The sequence below is a fragment of the Pseudopipra pipra genome, chromosome 16 (assembly GCF_036250125.1).
Source record: "Pseudopipra pipra isolate bDixPip1 chromosome 16, bDixPip1.hap1, whole genome shotgun sequence".
NCBI classification, from domain to species: domain Eukaryota; kingdom Metazoa; phylum Chordata; class Aves; order Passeriformes; family Pipridae; genus Pseudopipra; species Pseudopipra pipra.
Window position 1 is genome coordinate 4,181,737 of NC_087564.1, and position 16,919 is coordinate 4,198,655.

General features: G+C 37.7%; 1 protein-coding gene across 33 annotated transcripts in view; it reads left to right on the forward strand.

The window, feature by feature from the left end:
- Window positions 1-16,919, forward strand: part of RBFOX1 (RNA binding fox-1 homolog 1) — a 1,150,020-nt gene that overhangs the window by 861,721 nt on the left and 271,380 nt on the right. The gene's annotated exons all lie outside the window — the stretch shown is intronic.

A 16,919-nucleotide genomic window follows, 5' to 3' on the forward strand; every position in this document is an offset into this window, starting at 1 on the left:
CATAGTAATGGCACTTTCAGAATTGTTAGTTTTAAGATCAAAAAAGAAAACAGTGTCCTTGAATAAAGTATTTGTGTGAATAAATTTTGGCACACATAATTTTTTAAGTGTAAAATATACAAAGAAGTGCTTTGGCCTATCCAAGTTATCCATTAGCACAACAGGACTATCCAAAATGACATCATTACATGTGTCAGCTAAAGTACAAAGGTTTCAGGAGGATGAAGAGCAGCTTTATTCTTACAGAAATTGAGTAGAATCAAAGGTGAGCTCAAAGAAGTGTGGCATCCAGGATCAGACAACATCCTGTCATCAACTTAACCCATGAAGAAACCCAGGGGCAATGGCGAGGAAGCCAACACAAATGTCAGTGGATTGTGCCAGAGAGCCAGATGCCATCACTGGAAAATAACTTCCGCAGCTTGGCATCTGTGCCTTCTGCCTGCCATCCAAAAGGGAAGGAAAAGCTGGGCAAGCAGGATTGTTTTGGGGTCAGCACAGAGCATGTTCCTCTCTCTTCCCTTTGCTCTCTTGGCTGCCTTGCATCAGGCACGTCAGTGCCAAGTGCAGAAGGAGCACAGGCATTGCCGTGCACACACAGGTACGGGTGGAAATGAGGATGTGGTTGCACTTGGGCAGGTGGGAACGGAAAAAGGGGGAGACCAAGGAAGGAGGCAGAAGAGAACAGAGAAAAATAAAACCAGAACACAGAACAGGATGATGAAAATAAGTCTTTACCTTCCACGCTTCTCACAGTGTTCGTTTATTTTAGTGTTTTCAGTGGCGCAACTTCAGTGATTTCTCTGACTTCTCCCAAGTCAGGTTTGCTCAGTAACCAAACAAATCCTTGTTGTGGTCTCTTTGCAATGCCATTGCACAGAGCAGGCTCAGAGCACTTAGCAAATGTAGTGTTTAGAATTTAAACTGAATTCTTTTATCTGATTATTGATACCATTCTTCTATACCTGAGTAATATAGCTATATATGCATCCAAATATGGTTTGATTGCTTCCTTTTAAGCTGTAGGAATAATTTCTATTCATGTTATCAGACACCTAATGGTAGGCTTAACCATTGTGAAGCATTAGAAAGAGGGACTGCAATAATTTGAGTGGCCTCCAGTGACAGTGGGGCCACTGGAAAATGTACACTGAAACTTGTAACTAGTAGTCTTTTCTTGTTAGCCAATAGTTCTTTGTGTATAAAAGGTGTATTTTCCTATTCAAAAGGCTGCATGTGTATGGATTGGGTAGGGGGATGAACACTGAAACTTCTGTTTTCAAGACTGAATGTTCTGTGCAAACACTTGTGGGAAATGGAGATCTTGTGAAGTGGCAAAATCTTTTTTTTTTCCTATTTTTTTTAAGTGAAAATACCACAGTAGTAAATATGAAATAAGTGCTAATTAATTCAGGGAAAACTCTTTAAATATATATTGATCAGAAGGAGGGAGACAACCGAGGTGAACTGTAGACTTAAAACATTACTTTCCAAAGCTTAAAAAAGCTGAGAGAATATTGTTTTCCTGATTCATCTGTCAAACATGGTAGGGAAGGCCCAATTTAAGGCAGACAATAAAGGATTTTGATGAACATTCACTGCCCCATGGACAGAGCAGGGTTCCTTTTTGGTGTGATAGTGCTGGATTCTGAAATAAAACAGTGGGTAGGAGGAAGTTGAAAAGACTTCAGCAGCCATCATCTGTCTTGGAACTAAAGGATTTTTCCCCACTTTAAATTACAGTATCCTGTGTTTTTCATGCATTCAGAACATACTAAATCCTTAAAAAGATCCCAGTGTCATAGCAAGAGGAATTATGAGTAAGAGCAAACTTGTGTCTAGAGCTGGTCTGGACAAAAGAGAATTATGGCACTCTGACTTTTTATTTAAAATCTTCAGGTCCTTCTTTTTTTTTTTTTTTTCCTGTAGGTTCAGTAATCATTGCTGAGGACAAAAACTAACAAGATGTAGTCATCAATCTAATTTACTTTTGTGGCAGCTGTGGAGTTTTAAAATTTGTAATATATTATGAGGATTTTGCAAGGAAGATAAGAGTTGGCACTGTGCAATTTAAGGTTTTTGTGTCATAACAGATTCATATACATTGAACTTTATAGTTCTTTTGGAGTTAAATCTTCAGATGCCTTATCCTGGAATAAAACCTTTATCATTTGGGTTTGAAATTCCAAGTGTGTCATGATTGAAATATTTTAGCTTGGCAGTATTACATTTTGGTTTATTCTTTCCTTCTTTCTTCATTCTCTTTCTCCTTATTATAGATGGTCTAAATTTTTTTCACTTCACCTTTTTACACTTCAGTGCTTCACAGACTTCATTCCCTAAATCTTGCCACATGAACTTAATGCACTTTTTCCTTTTAATTTTTCTTGATGCCTTCATATATTTTTTAATTCATTTATAACAATACAGAGGGTCGCAGGTTGTGACTATGAGGAGGAGTAGCTGCAAGTAAATTCTTAAAGATTTAAAAGCTTGAATAATTTGGTAATGGATGAAAGGTAAGTGACTGGTTATTCCAACATTCAGTAAAAGATTCCCAGTTTTAATATTATGGAATCACAGAATGAAGGAGGCTGGATGGGACCTCTGGAGACTGCTGAATCCACCCACTCTGCACAAAACAGGATCAGCTGCAGTAGCAGGTACATAGGGACCAGATTTTGGGTATCTCCATAAACAGAGACTCCACAGCCTGTGTGGAAACACTGTGCCAATGTTTGAGAGATTCTCCTCACAGTGAGAAGGGTTCTCTGATCTTTAAACAGGCCCCAGTGTCAGTCAGTCTGTGCCCGTGGTCTCCTCTAGTTTGCCTGCACAGCCCTGAGAAGCATCTGGCTCGTCTTTACTCTCCCTTCAGGTGTTTGTGCCCATTGCTAAGATCCCTCCAACCTTTCCTTTTTATGGCTAAGCAGTCTGGGGTGTCTCAGCCTCTCCTTGCACATCACATCCTCCATTCCCTGCTTCATCTTTCTGTCCCTTTGCTGAACTCGCTGCAGCACGTCCATCCCATCCTGGGGACCGTGGAATTCCTGACCTCACCAACACTGAGTCAAAGATCACATTCCTTGTGATCTGCTCTCCAGGCCCTTTCTAACACAACCCAGGAGGCTGCAGACCTGGTTTTCTGCAAGGGCACGTTGCTGCCTTGTGTTCAGTTTGTCCTCCTGGTCTTCCACGTCCTTTCCTACGGAGCTCCTTTCCAGCCAGTTGTTCCCCAGCCTGTGCATGGGGCTGTTCCTCCCCAGGTGCAGGGCTTGGCACTGCTCAGTGTTCTGTTTTCGTCCTCTTCCTTATCCCACTGCATCACTTGCACTGCATTTTTAGTAGTAGTAGTTGCTGGTTTCGTATTCCTTTGAGCAATGGATAAAATCTGGGTTTAAGGCTTTTTTTCTTCTCTCAACGCCTCGGGAATTTATCACTCCCAGAATACCCCTGTGTTATAGGCATTAGTGTTTTATCTTATTCATGCTGACCTCTACCTATGTTGTTTAAATGTTTTGTCTTTCCTTTTGCTTTTCATTTCTCTCCTATCTGAGAAATACAACGTCCTTCAATTCTTTTTATTACTGTTTGGAAATCCACACATAATTCATATGGCTCGATTGCTGTCATTGCTGTAGTCACATTACACTTATAGCTTTTAAAGAACATTATTAAGAGCTCAGTACCTTGAATTTCAGTGACTGTCTGTTGCCTTATTCTTTGAAAACCCCAGCACAGAAACTTCAGGTGATTACCTTTTAATGATAGGTGCTAATGAGTTGGAGGAAGGAGGAACCAAGCAGGGGCAAAGACTCTGAGAAATAAAAAAAAGTTTAAAAGTACTTTAAACTAGGAAAAATGTTAGTGATCTTTTTATGGAATGTACAGTGCTCTATTTCTGTGGCTGTAGGTTGGAAACAGATTGGATGTCAGACTGATTGTCAGCATTTGTGTTAGTGGCTTTTACATGTGGGTGGTTTCTCAAGTAAAGAATTTTGCATTTATTGTAAAAGCTAGTAAGGTAATTTTCCTATAGCTAGCTAGTTATTAAAATATATAAAATTTAATTAATGTATAACAAGGATTTGAAAACTTACCTTCTGTTTCAAAGAGAAGGGACTGCTAAAACATGATTCACTATTAGCATTTGAACCAACAGACTGAACACACAATGCTTGGTGTGTGCTGAAAGGATTTGATAGAATAAGTTTTAAGTAGCTTCAGATTTTTTCTTTTCTCTCTGTTGCTTCTATCACAATAAAGATTAATTACTGTGTGCTTGAATAATCACCTGCTGAATCAATAGATGTGCATTTGTACACCTATATCCATAGCAGATGGTGGTGTATTATCTTTGCTGCTTATATACTTTATCTTCTTGATCTGTCCCATCATCAAACTTTGGAATATCAGTTGAAAATCTGAGTTCTGGCTCACTGGAACATTTTGAGCCCATCATTTACCACTTCACAAAAAGTGGCATTCAAATAGTTCTTCTGTGTTGATTCAGAGCTCTTTCTGAGGAGTTCTGGGAATTTTGGTACAAGGGAAACAGCCCAGTTTTCCTGGGCAACTCTGGGGTTGTGTTATTCCCTCTGTACTTACTGCTCTATTCTTAAGCCTCTTCCCATGAGCAGAACAACAACTTGCCCAATGCCTGAGCATCATATGAAGTCACACCAAGAGGTGACAGCCACCAGCAAACACCCCTCCCCTCTGCCTTAGTGCCAGAAAATCCTTCATAAAATCCAGCAAAAGTGATGGGTGAATCCATCTGATTTGTTCTGTGCGTTGAATCAGTCCTGTTACTTGGTTATGCAAACCTTTTTATTTATTTATATCTGTATTTGTTTCCCTACAAATGTGCTTTTAAAGCAGAGCTGCTTTACAGGTGGATGTTTAGTTGATTACAAACTTTTTTGTTTTGCTTAATTCTTTTTAAGTAAAAGAAGAATGTCAGATCATAGTTAAGTTGGTAGGTTTATTCTGTGTAGGTTTATATTACATTAACAAATGTGGCTATAAAGTAAAAGTTAGTTAAATTGGGACAGAAATCAAGGTGCAGACTTGAGCTGGAGCTGTTTATTCTGACAATTTGGTGGCTTGGTATGTTTAGCTGCTCTGAAGCAAATTCAAAAAAGGCCATTATGTGAAAGATTTGGTGGCTATACCCAGAATAGTTGGCAGAACAAGAGAGCAAAAATTAGGGACAATTTCAAGCTGAATAAGTATGGAAAATGTTTGTGTGTTGGTAGATGAAGTGAGGTCTAACAGCAGAGTTTTAAGGCTAATGCTGAAAAAAAATGAAACACAGAAAAACCAGAAAGAGCAGCATTACCTTGATGAAGAGATAAGCCCAGAGAAGCCTGTGTTTTAAAAGTTAGATCAAAGGACAAATTTTGGTGATGGTAGGAAAAAAAGTAATTATTTTAGTTTTTGTGAATACTTAAATTTATAAAATTTGTCTGGAACACAAGGAATATGTTTTTGTACACATTTATGTATCTATACAGAAAATTACAGAAAAAGTCTTTCAAAAGTCAGTTTATATCTTACTGTGTGAAATAGCTTCCTATACTGTTGGCTGTTCTACAGGCTAATTGTATTCTAGTTACATGTTTAATTCAGATAGGCATTAAAGGTGTGTAAAGATTTTTTTTTCTAAATATTACAAAACAGTGCTTTTTTACTACGTTTCTTTGTCTCCTGTTTTTGTTTAGTTTGATGATCCTGATGATCCAGCTCTGCATGCATTCAGATTTTTCATCAGACAATATATAATGAAACAAATGTACCAAACAGTAAAAAGCTAAAACGACCAGAAATACAGTTGAAATTGAGAGAAATATAGAGACAGGGCAAAATATGAACTAATAAATCCTGCATGAAAGCATCTAAATACTTAAAATTACTTGTGTAAAGCTTTTGTTTTGCCATGAAAGCCCTGAAATATAATAGCACTTTGGTAAGTCTAGAATATAAATAATGTGATGACAGCATCATTCTAAAGTTCATGCATGTTTTTAAACTGATTTAGTGTTCTCCTACAGTTCTCAATTTTATCCAGATGCCTTATTCAGTCACACCAAAAGCACATTACTGAACATTTTATTTATCATTCTATAAGGCTTAATCCACTTGCAAGTGAGAACTGCACTGTTTGCAGTTGAGCTGCATTTCACACCTGTTTGGAGAAGGAGAAAGACTGAGGTGGTTTTGTGCTTCAGCCTGAGGTTTCTGAGGATATTTTTGCTTGAAATAGGCTCACCAGAGCCACGTTTTCTGCTACAGATCCTGCCTGCTACCTGCAATTCACTGTTAATTTTTCCCTTTATCAACTGGATTACTGATTTTAGTATATCCACTGCTCTGATCTATTGATATCACGGCAGTTTGTGTCTAAATTTTATTCTTTTAAACAAAATCTGAAAACAACCTCCAAGTTTGTAATGAATTTGTATTTTTTTTTTTTTTTTTTTGCATAGGAGTCAGTTATCTCACTTTGCAAAACCTTTTTTCTCATTGACATGAGGAATTCTTTCAGGAATTCAGTAGGTGGGATACTTGGATGACGTGGCACAATGAGTGTGTGGGTACTGGGTTGTGAAGAATTCTCCAACTTTCTAATGAGTTTCTGGCTTAAAATGTTTTCTTAGAAGTAATTATCCCCTGTGAATCCAGTCAACATCCTGCTTGCATAATTAAAATATTTTCTTCATAACTATTTGTTTGAAATAGGATGTATTTTTTTCACCATTTCAGAGCTTATGACTAATCATTGGCTTAGTTTTTGAAATTGCAGGGGGCCAGATTTTTTTCCAAAATCTTTTGAAGGTTTTTTTTCTGTATTTTTCCTTTATAAATACGTATAAACCTTTTTTCAGCAGAAGAAATTATCCTTAGGTGTATTTTCTAGTGTGTTAAAACTTAGTAGTTCTTTAAGATGAAAGCAAGGAATAAGATTATACATTTAATTGAAGCACATCACATTTTGGGCATCATTTGTAGCTGGAAATAACTGCCATTATTTACTTATGATTTCCTTGCAGAATGATCAAAAGCCAGCATTGACAAACAAACCTGTTTCTCTCTAGTGACTCTGAATGCAAGTATCAATAACAAATAACAGCTGTTCATCAGAGAAGACTCGATTAAATGAAATTTTAGTGCTGCAAACACTTCAGGTGACTCCATTTGTTGCTTCCAGTTGGGCTCAAGTGGACTTGCCTGTTACTTTATCTTCCTTATGCTTTAAAGGATATTTGTTGTAAATCCTCTGTAATGAGTAACTTAAAAACAACTTTTAAGCAAGTTATAAATGATGGATTTTTTACCTCTCTCCAGCTCCTCGTGTCCCTCCAGTTTCACAGTTAATTAGGTGGCTTAAAAATGTGGCTTCACTGTGCAATTAATGTGAGTTGGTGTCTCACCTCGTTTTCACTCACAGGATCATTACCAAGATGTAGAAGGCCTAGGTTTTAGTAAAATGCTGCATGAACCAGTATTTCACAGCTCACTTTTGGAAAGAAACAATCACTTCATTTTTCAAGATTCACTTTTGCCATGAAGGCAGCATAACTCGCTTCAGGCAGACCATTTGGAATATTTTTCCAACCCCTTATGTACTAATATCAAATCAAATCTTGCTCCATGTATCTTGCTGCTGTATTGTTTAACCAAATGTCACTTTATATCTCCTGCAAGAATTTTTGAGATTTTAACTCTGTAGCATTAATAAGCCATTAATGAAAGATGACCATTTAGAAATTGCTGTACAAAATCAACTCGAGAGCACTGACACGTTTTTCAGCTTGAATATTTTATTATTTTTTTTCTTCAGTCTCTTTATATGTCAAGGGGAAAAAAAAAACTGCTGTAGCATGTTATGAAATACTCTGTCACATGCACATGAAAATATATCCTAGTTGGCATATCTGTAATTTAGTTGTAAGCATAAAATTCCTGTTAGGAATCTATATATCATATTAGCAAAACAGCATCCATCCTGCAGTATATTATTTTGATAGCACGATAGCTGGATTTGAAATGGAATCCAAAGGGCAGAGTTGGCATCGTATTGGGAATTACTTAATCACATTTTCCTTCCTGTCACTGACCTCATCTCCCTCCAGTCCTAACCACGACTGTCTCCGTTGCAGCAGGTGTGGAAACCCCCTGTGTTTGTGCAATTTCTTTTTTTAAACCTACAGTAAAGAAAGTTTTCAGACTGCATATCAGCTTTTTTTCCGGGGGTGGCACTGAGCCAATCAAGTATTCGATTATTTGTGATCTGTAAATTCCTTTTATTAAATGTATTTGTAATTTTTATTTTTCAGATGGCATCTCACAGTTATTTAGGTTATATTAGCAAATACTAAATTTACAATAACAAAAGATAAAGATAACAATAAATCACACTGTTCCTTACTGCAGTAGCAAACCTGTGTTTGCTTTGAGTAAGTTATATATCATTTAACAGTAAAGCTACATAAAAAGTATGTGTAAGGTTCAGGACTTGAGCATTTGAATTTTTCTTGTGCTGAAAACATCATGAAGTTCCTACGTTTAAAGAACAGTTTTTCTCCAAGCATCTGATCTGGACTTCTTAATGGCATAAAAATTTAAATTGCATGGGACATAACTCAAGTAAAGTTGGGGTTAGTTTGTCCAAAGATATGCAGAAACCAGCATTAACTTGTGACAGTGATAGCACAACAAAAATATTGTTTAACTAAGTCAGCACTGGCACAGTATAGTCAGGATATTTGTGAGTGCTGAAGGGAAAAGAAGCTTATAGTGATTGATTTTTTTTGTTTCAAAACAAAAGAACATTAAAAATGTCTGATTGGAAGGCGTGTGTGTGACAAATACAATCAGAATGGTGCTTTTGAATGAATTTATTTGAGGGTTTGTAGGGTTTTTTTAAGAAACAACCATCTATTGATAAAACAAACTAGAAACCCAGTCCTGTACTCCAAGCACAAACTTGGGCTATCCCTCGCCTTTTATAATCATTAGCAATCTTTTAATTGTTACCAATCCAAGATGTGCAAAATATTGTAGAAGTAGGTAAAACTTCTGGGGAGAGAGGATACCCGAGAAAGGAAAGCAAGGCACTCTTTTACTCCAGGTACACTTCCAGCCAAGAGAGGCTCATCATCTGAATTTTGCTTATAATCATTGCTATCAGACTAAGAAAATAGAAGAGAATCCCAGAGTATGTGACAACACTGCATGATTCTTACTTTATGTAATGAATAATAATAACATATGTGTGTACCTATGTATCTCCCAGGATTATATATATATATATAATACAAATATATATATATATATATATATATAAGTGATTGATAGCTAGGATGTGACAGATTTTTAAATACTGTTAAGAGTTCCACAGCTGGAATAAATTCTGTGAGTAATCCAGAGGAAAATAACTTCAGATCAACTTTTGGTTCAGTGTGGTGTTTTAGAAATTACTGAGAGTCTTTTTGGTGCTGTGCAATAAGGGGACATATCCTGCTTTCCCCAGTTTATCTGTCATGGTACCAAATTTATGTTGGGAAAAGAATACAGAGAGATTTTTAAAAAAAAGTAAATCTCTAAAAGGGATATAACAACCCAGACACTGTGTGGACTGGGTATTAAGCTCCTCTTCTGTGATCTTTTTTGGTTGGTTTCCACGTGAGCAGAAATCTTGCATCGTAAAGGTTCGAGTTCCAGGCTTCTTACCTGGCAGCAAGGACTGTCAACAAGAAAGGCATTCATTATTAATAATGAAAAAAACAATTCACAGCATTTTTCATCTTTCCCAGGGAGGAAAAGGACAAAGAGCCATCAGCACATTAAAGTGTGTAGCTCACCCATCCTGGCCTCCCTGAGCCGTGGTAATGAATGTGATATATGCAGGCAGAGACAATGTACACTGCCAAAACATGTATATTTGTCACGAAATACAGCTTTCCTTTTGGGTTATCCTGGTGGGAGGCAATATTTGTTTAAGAAGGAAAATGAATGTATTTTCCAGCTGTGAATTCTGTGTCAGGGCAGCCATTTTCAATGGATTTTGTCTCAGTTCCTTGGTATTTGCTTCATAATTACATAGATAACGTGTCATTTTTGCGTTTGAGGTCAGTTAGATAATCTGAACTCAGAGTTCCTCTAGTTATTTCAGTCCAGGCTAAAGATCTAGGTTTGTAGCTTATGAATACAATTTGAATACCTTATCTCTGTTCTGAACTACAAAAAGATTGTATAAATACATAAATAGATTTTTTTAATAGAATAAAGTACAGAAGTATCTTAAGGGATACAACCATCCCTGTTTTTTCCTAAAAAAAGTTAACTGTTCTGAAGCAAAAAGAAAACATTCTAACAAAATGAAAACTGAAGTACAAGAATAAAATGTTCAATTAATAGTAAAAAAAGCTCAACCAAACAAGAATTATTACTCATTCAGCTTTATAAATTCTGCAGCTGAGGACACATGACTCGGGAAACATTCCCTTCATACTCTGCTCTTCATTTGGCACAGTGTTCTAAAGTACTTGTGTTAAATGTGTGCTGTTTGTACTGGCACAGAAAACATACCCAGAGGGACATGAAGTGTGAGAGTGTGTCTTTATACTCCAAGTGCATTTGATGTTAACTGTGCTGAACAAGAGGCTGTTTGGACTGCAGGTGAAGGACACCTGCCCAGTGGTGTCACTGAGGGAATACACCAAGAATTACCTGGTTTTGTGGTCCCTGAGACCTGGTGGACCAAATTCTTGGCCTATTTTGTGTCAGTTCATGCCTGTGACTAAGGCTCTGTCAGCCTAAGGTTGTCTGTACCTCTGAGGAATCACCTCTGGTTGTCCACTCATGATGATTTATTGCCTGCTGGGACAAAAGTCTCTTGCTACAAAGAAAGCTGGTGTCTTTTCTAGTGCCTTTTTCTTCTGGTTATGTGTTATGAATGAGCAGTAGAACTTCATGAGCTGATGGTTCCTCTCACTCTCAAAACCAGGTGAATCTGGTGAAATCCAAATGCCCACATTTGGACACAAGGGAAGTGTTATAAGCATTGGTGAGAGGCTTCAGCCCTTGGGACCCACAGGTGGACAAGAGGGGAGCTGGAATAGTCCAGGGGTCTCTTTTTCACACCAATCAAATGGTGAGGGATTTGCAACACTTTATTCCATTGTGTCCAGAAATGTGAGATTCATCCCAAGGTTAACTCGATAAATTTAAACTTCTTGAAATTAAACACTTGACTTTATGCAATTGCCTTATGCTTTCTTCTCAAGAAGCATGAAATGAAATACTTATGTTGTGGAGTTATTTTTAATGAAAAATTAAAAAAAAAAAAGAAAAAGAAGAAAATTTCTTAATACATTCCAGCAGTCCTTGATAGGTGGCCAGAGAAAGATGGGACTTTTTTCATGAACATGACTTTGGCCCCTTAAAATCAGTGTGAATACCTGCTCAGATTTGACTAACAGCTATTAAATCACTTAATGGTTGCAGTCCTGCCCCTGGTTCACAGTTCAGGGCCCCTGACAGAGCTGTCTCTGAGCTGTCCCCAGTGAACTGGACTCTCTAACTCCTCTGGCCTCACATGTGTGTGTGGAGGGGATTTGGGACCAGCCAGGAGCAGGGCACTGGGGCACAGCAGAGCCTGTTCTTCCTTTGGTTCCCTCCTGCTGACACTGAGGCTCTGCAGAGGACAGAAGTCTCTGGTTCTGTCAGAGCACTGAACAAAAAGGATGAATGAAAATGAGGAACCAAAGATTTCGTATTTGTGATCCAGTCATTCCAGTGGGACGTGCCATGTTATTCTGACTCTGCATATTCCCAGCTGACTGAGGGAGGGTCAGGGAGTGTGTGGGAAAGATGTATGTGATTAAATACTCAGGGGGTTCACATTACACAGATAAACTTACTTCTGCTGTTTCCTGGGCTTGATTATTGAGTTCACAGTCTTAGTAATGTCTGTAATTTACTTTTGTCAGTGTTGCTATATAAAATCATTTAAGGCTTGAAAAAAAGTAAAAGCAGTAAAAAGTAAAAGCTTCTCCAATAATTAGGACTAACCCCCTGTGTAAAACTGCATTTTGTTGATAAATTTGTTGCTTTTAGCTTGACAATAAATGAGAGCAACCTCAGGATTGAGCAAATACTTCTTTGCATGCAATATTTTTCAAAGAAAGTAAATGCTAGGGAGAACCTCAACTCAGATCAGTTTGCCATGTAAAGTATTAGCATTTGCAGGTTGTTTATGATTTCAGGGGTACAAGTTTTCTTTATATGAATATCATTTTCCATTACAGAGGCCAAAGGGTAGGTTTTGCTTTATTGTTTTATCTGTTAGTAACACATCTCATAAATTCCTAAATAATAATGATTTTTCTTAAGCATTCTTTAAAAGCATTTCTGTAGAGAACCTGATATTCATCAACAGGATTAAAATGGCTAATGAATTATGCAGCAAGGCTATGTAGCTCCTTGACTAAGTATTTTGTGGAAATTGAATTATTTTGGCAAGATTTAAGTATATAAGATTGTTAAAATTTGCTTGTTTCAAATCTGTTTCTATGTTACTTGAGTCTTGAAAAATTAAGTTGGCTTTTCAGCAATAGGTTTTGAAATATTTAAGTAAGAATCATGAGTACATGAAAGCACACCTTAACTTTGTGTCAAGACATGTTTTTTGAGGATCAGTGGTGTATCAGGTGTAAATGATTATTCAGTCCTAGTATTGCCCTTCTAGAAGGACAATAGATATTTTTTAGATTTTATTAGATATTAGATTTTATTAGATATTTTGTTGTGGAAACTAATAAAATTAGGGGGTTTTTTTCATGTATTTTAACTAGAAGCAGATCACTAAATCCTTGAGAAAAATATTCCTGCTAACTTATCTGCATCACTGCAGGTGTTTTGTGTTCAGAGAGCCCAGACCTGCATTCACTGACTGCTCAGACTTCTACCAGTTTCAGTGAGTTTGGCTCACAGTTAATGGAGCATGGAACAATAGCACAGATATTTTACTGTTATTTGTAGTCTAGCTGCTGTTTAGTTAAGCTGTCTTTTGTTTTTCTGATGTTTTGTATATCTGTCAGATCCTGAAGTTGCCGTGTCTGGAGTTTCCTAGTGAGTCCTTGCATCTAATCTTGTTCTTAACTATTCTGTATTCCAGTGAAGGCAGTACCAGTATTTGATATTTTAGCTTTTTGTTGCTATGTAAGATTGTTACACCCCAGCAATGCTTCTTATCAAGATTAGGGGATGTAATTTTGGTACCAATAATATTGCCTTCTGGTAAAAATTCAAGCTCCAGTACTAAAACTGCATCTCTAATGCACATAATGCAGCTGATCCAGCAAGAGACATGCTGCACCTTAATGAGGGTTGAGATTGTCTCTGGAGCAGGAAAGGTTCATGCACACACTGGGATCTGGTGCTTTAGAGTTCACTTGCAGGTAAAGGATGGCACTAAACACATGCAATTAGATGGGAGGCCCTTTGTGTGGGGGTCACTTGGCTGGTGTTGACTCGGAGCTCGTGTTCTCACCTGTTGGCCCTTCAGTGGCCGGGCTGGAATTCCCAGCTGATCTCAATTAGTCTCTCCAGCTGACGAATCTTCCTCACAACCTACACCTGTGGTGGCAGGGGGAGGGCAGAGGTGAGACCAGGCAGGCAGAACAATCCGTGGGGTCATTCCCAGGGCTGGTCTGTGTGAGTTAGAGCTGCTGCAAAGCCTTGGAAGCATTTAGAACTTGCACCGTGCTGGGTTTGACTACAAGGAAGAACAGGTCTGTTAGTATCTGATGTGAGTAGTTTTGCAGTTTTAATTTACTTAATTGTAAGTGTTCCATTTGTCCCTGTGTCCTGAAATATACAGGGGGTTTTATTTGTTTTTATGTTTTTTTTATTCACTGTGTGTACTTTATGGATATGGTAACAGAACTTCAAGGAAAAGTAAGTTACAAGTCTTGGCTCTGTATTGCTTTGAATGACCACTACAAAACCAAGTTGCTCTCTGTGCTTGTCAGTTCTCTATCCCTTAATTTAAATAGAGTGTTTGCTAATTAATAAGTTTATCTCTTTGATGTATCTTTTCTGCCTGTTTTGGGCAGAAATTAGCCTGTGTTTTGGAGACCACTAGTCTGCTGACTATGGAAACATGTCTGTGCTCTGTGTGAAGAGGAAGGCACATCCTTATCCATGCTGGCTTTAATGCAGCTCTGTGGCCTAATATTAGTAATGTTTCTGCTCATTTTGTGTTCTGGGCTTGTCGATGGAGAGGCCTTTCATGGAAGAGAAATTGGGTTTGGTGGGTGAAGCTGGAAAATGCTGGGTTGGAGATTTCAGTTAGGACAAAAAGGCTTCTCTTGTATATAAGAGCAATTGGACACTGTTCTAGGAAGCGCCACAAGCCCTAAGACAATAGTTGGTAGGATTTCATATTGTGTTTGAGAATGAATGTATTTAGCACCTTATGTTCAGGCACTTTATGTTTTATCTGACCTCACTGATGTTCTCTGACAGTGCTTTTGAGTAGCTGAATTTCATGTATTGTTCAGGTTTGCAAAAAAGACTGTATTCAAATAAAAGCAGTTATTTATAATCCCATTTATCCCATTTTAGATCTCTTTCCTGTGGTCTTGTTGGGTTTTTGTTGGCTTTTTTTTTTTCTGAGTTTTGGTATTATTCTATGTGGGTTTAATGATAAATATAATAATATTTGTATTAATATAAATCATGCTGTGTGGATATTATACTGAGATATGGAAAAGGAAGGTATACTTTTCTGACAAAATATCAAAGCTATGAGAGAATACTTTTTCAATTTTTATATAGTCAGAATTAAGACAAAACCAAGCCTCTTTGGTTTGTGTCTTTCAAATTTATATTTTAATCTGAGAGTCTTTGGAGGCACTCCATAAAAAGAAGTTAGAAACTGCATAACCAATTCAGGTACAGGAAAAAAAGGTTAATTTTAAGAGTAATTTATTTTCCATTTTCTGTGACAGTTTCTTTAATTCAAATACTTGTAATAATTTTTAATTATAGTGTTAAAAATTTGATGTTGCTAAATTTTATCTTTAAATGATTTTGAATTTCATTACCAAATTATAAATCTTAAAGGAACAGCTACACCCACAGCATCTCAGCTGTAGAGAGTAGTTTCAACAGGCTAATTCAGGAAGAGCAACAAGGAAGTGTTATTTAAGTGCATAAAAAACATTTCAAAGGGAATTTTGCTATTTTTCTCCTCTTCAAAGTACATGAATATGAATGGGTTTGTAAGGATGAGATGTTTTGTGAGTATCGAGTGAAAAGTAAAAATGGGAACTGATCTCTCTGATGTTTTGCTACTTGTAATTTGAGGCAAGGATTCTCTCCTGTAAAAAACCCCACAAGTAAGACTTTTTAGGACTGGACTAATCGTAGTTAGAATAAAAAAATATTTAATTTATATGTTTTTATTTGTTTGAATATTTGTGTCCATAACTGGAAGATTCTTGAAAGTCAGGGGTGAAGGTCCTGCCCAAAATGAAATATAGTTTGATGCTTGAGCAGAGTGTGGGGGACTCTGGTTGTGGATGCCTGAAGTAGAAAGTTGAGAGGGGTCTTGGAGAAAGGGAGGAATGTGAGGTAATCTCTGTGTAAATGTTCAACAGGACTAGATTTTAGTGCTGAGTCTTGAATGGTCTGAACCCTGGAGGATGAGAAACTTGACCTTTATGCTGAAAGCAGAAGTGGTGATAGTGCCAAAAAGCAGCACAGGAGAGTGAAATCAGTGTTTCCAGTGTGAATTTCATTGCATTAAAGAAGATCAGAGAGGAAGGAGTTCCAAGTAGGAGAGGGGAAGGATGGCCATCCTAACAAGGCAGAGTTGATTAGCACTGATGAAAGCAAACAACTTCTAGAAAGTGTTGTAGATGAATTCTCAGACTCTAGCTATTAGCTGAGGAGAAGGAAGACTCAGAGGTGTTAAATGTGACACCTTATCAATTGAAGTAGGAAAAGATAAAAAAATACCAATTAGAGTGTGAAGAGAGGAGGGAGGTGTGATGCTGGACTCATGGACAGGCCTGATAGAGGTTACACTGATGGAACAGTGTAGCCTGGAGAGGATCCTTGGAGGGTTCAGGGGATGATATGGTTGGAAAAAAGCAACTGCTGTTTTTAAAATCAGCTGATGGAGTAAACTGGAATAAAAGGAATGGACACAATATTGACCCTGGATATAAAACTGGGCTTTCTCACACAGGGCTTCTGTCCCTGCTTCAAAATAAGTGAGCAGGCCTGTATAGGCAGCTTCGTAGGCAAAACTCCCTCTATGCCAAAGCATCTCATTCTGCAAGGGTTATAGAAAGCCAAAAATCTTAAGATAAAAAAAACCAACCAAACAAAAAAAAACCCAACCAAATTCCCCCCAAACCAAACCAACTAACTCTTCTCCGGAGTCTGGCACAGGAGTGGGATTGGGTCGTGGCATCAGACATCTTTCTTCTGGTCTGGTATTTTTGGAGAGTGTACTGCTGCCTACTTTGCAAACCCTTGGAGGTGCTTCAGTATAAACTGAAGTTCAAAGCTACAAACCCCTCAGTTTTAGTTCTTTTGAGTCACATCTTTATTTCTTTGGATGAAGAAGGGTATTTAACTAGAACCTGTTGGGCTTGGGCCATAAGAGTTTTGAATTGTTTTAGTTAAAAGTCAGATGGAAAGCCACAAGGAAGAGCTGGAGATGAAAGGGCTGGATTTTGAGGAGTCATTGAACTAAATTAGCCCATCTTATGGGGTAGGGCCAAAAGGGTGGGGAATATTTTGAGTTTTGTTCGTAGATGAAGTTCTCAAGGGAGTTGTGGAGGTGTTGTTCTTCCCACTGGGGGGATCAGATGCTCTGGGGAGTGGGCAGACTGTAA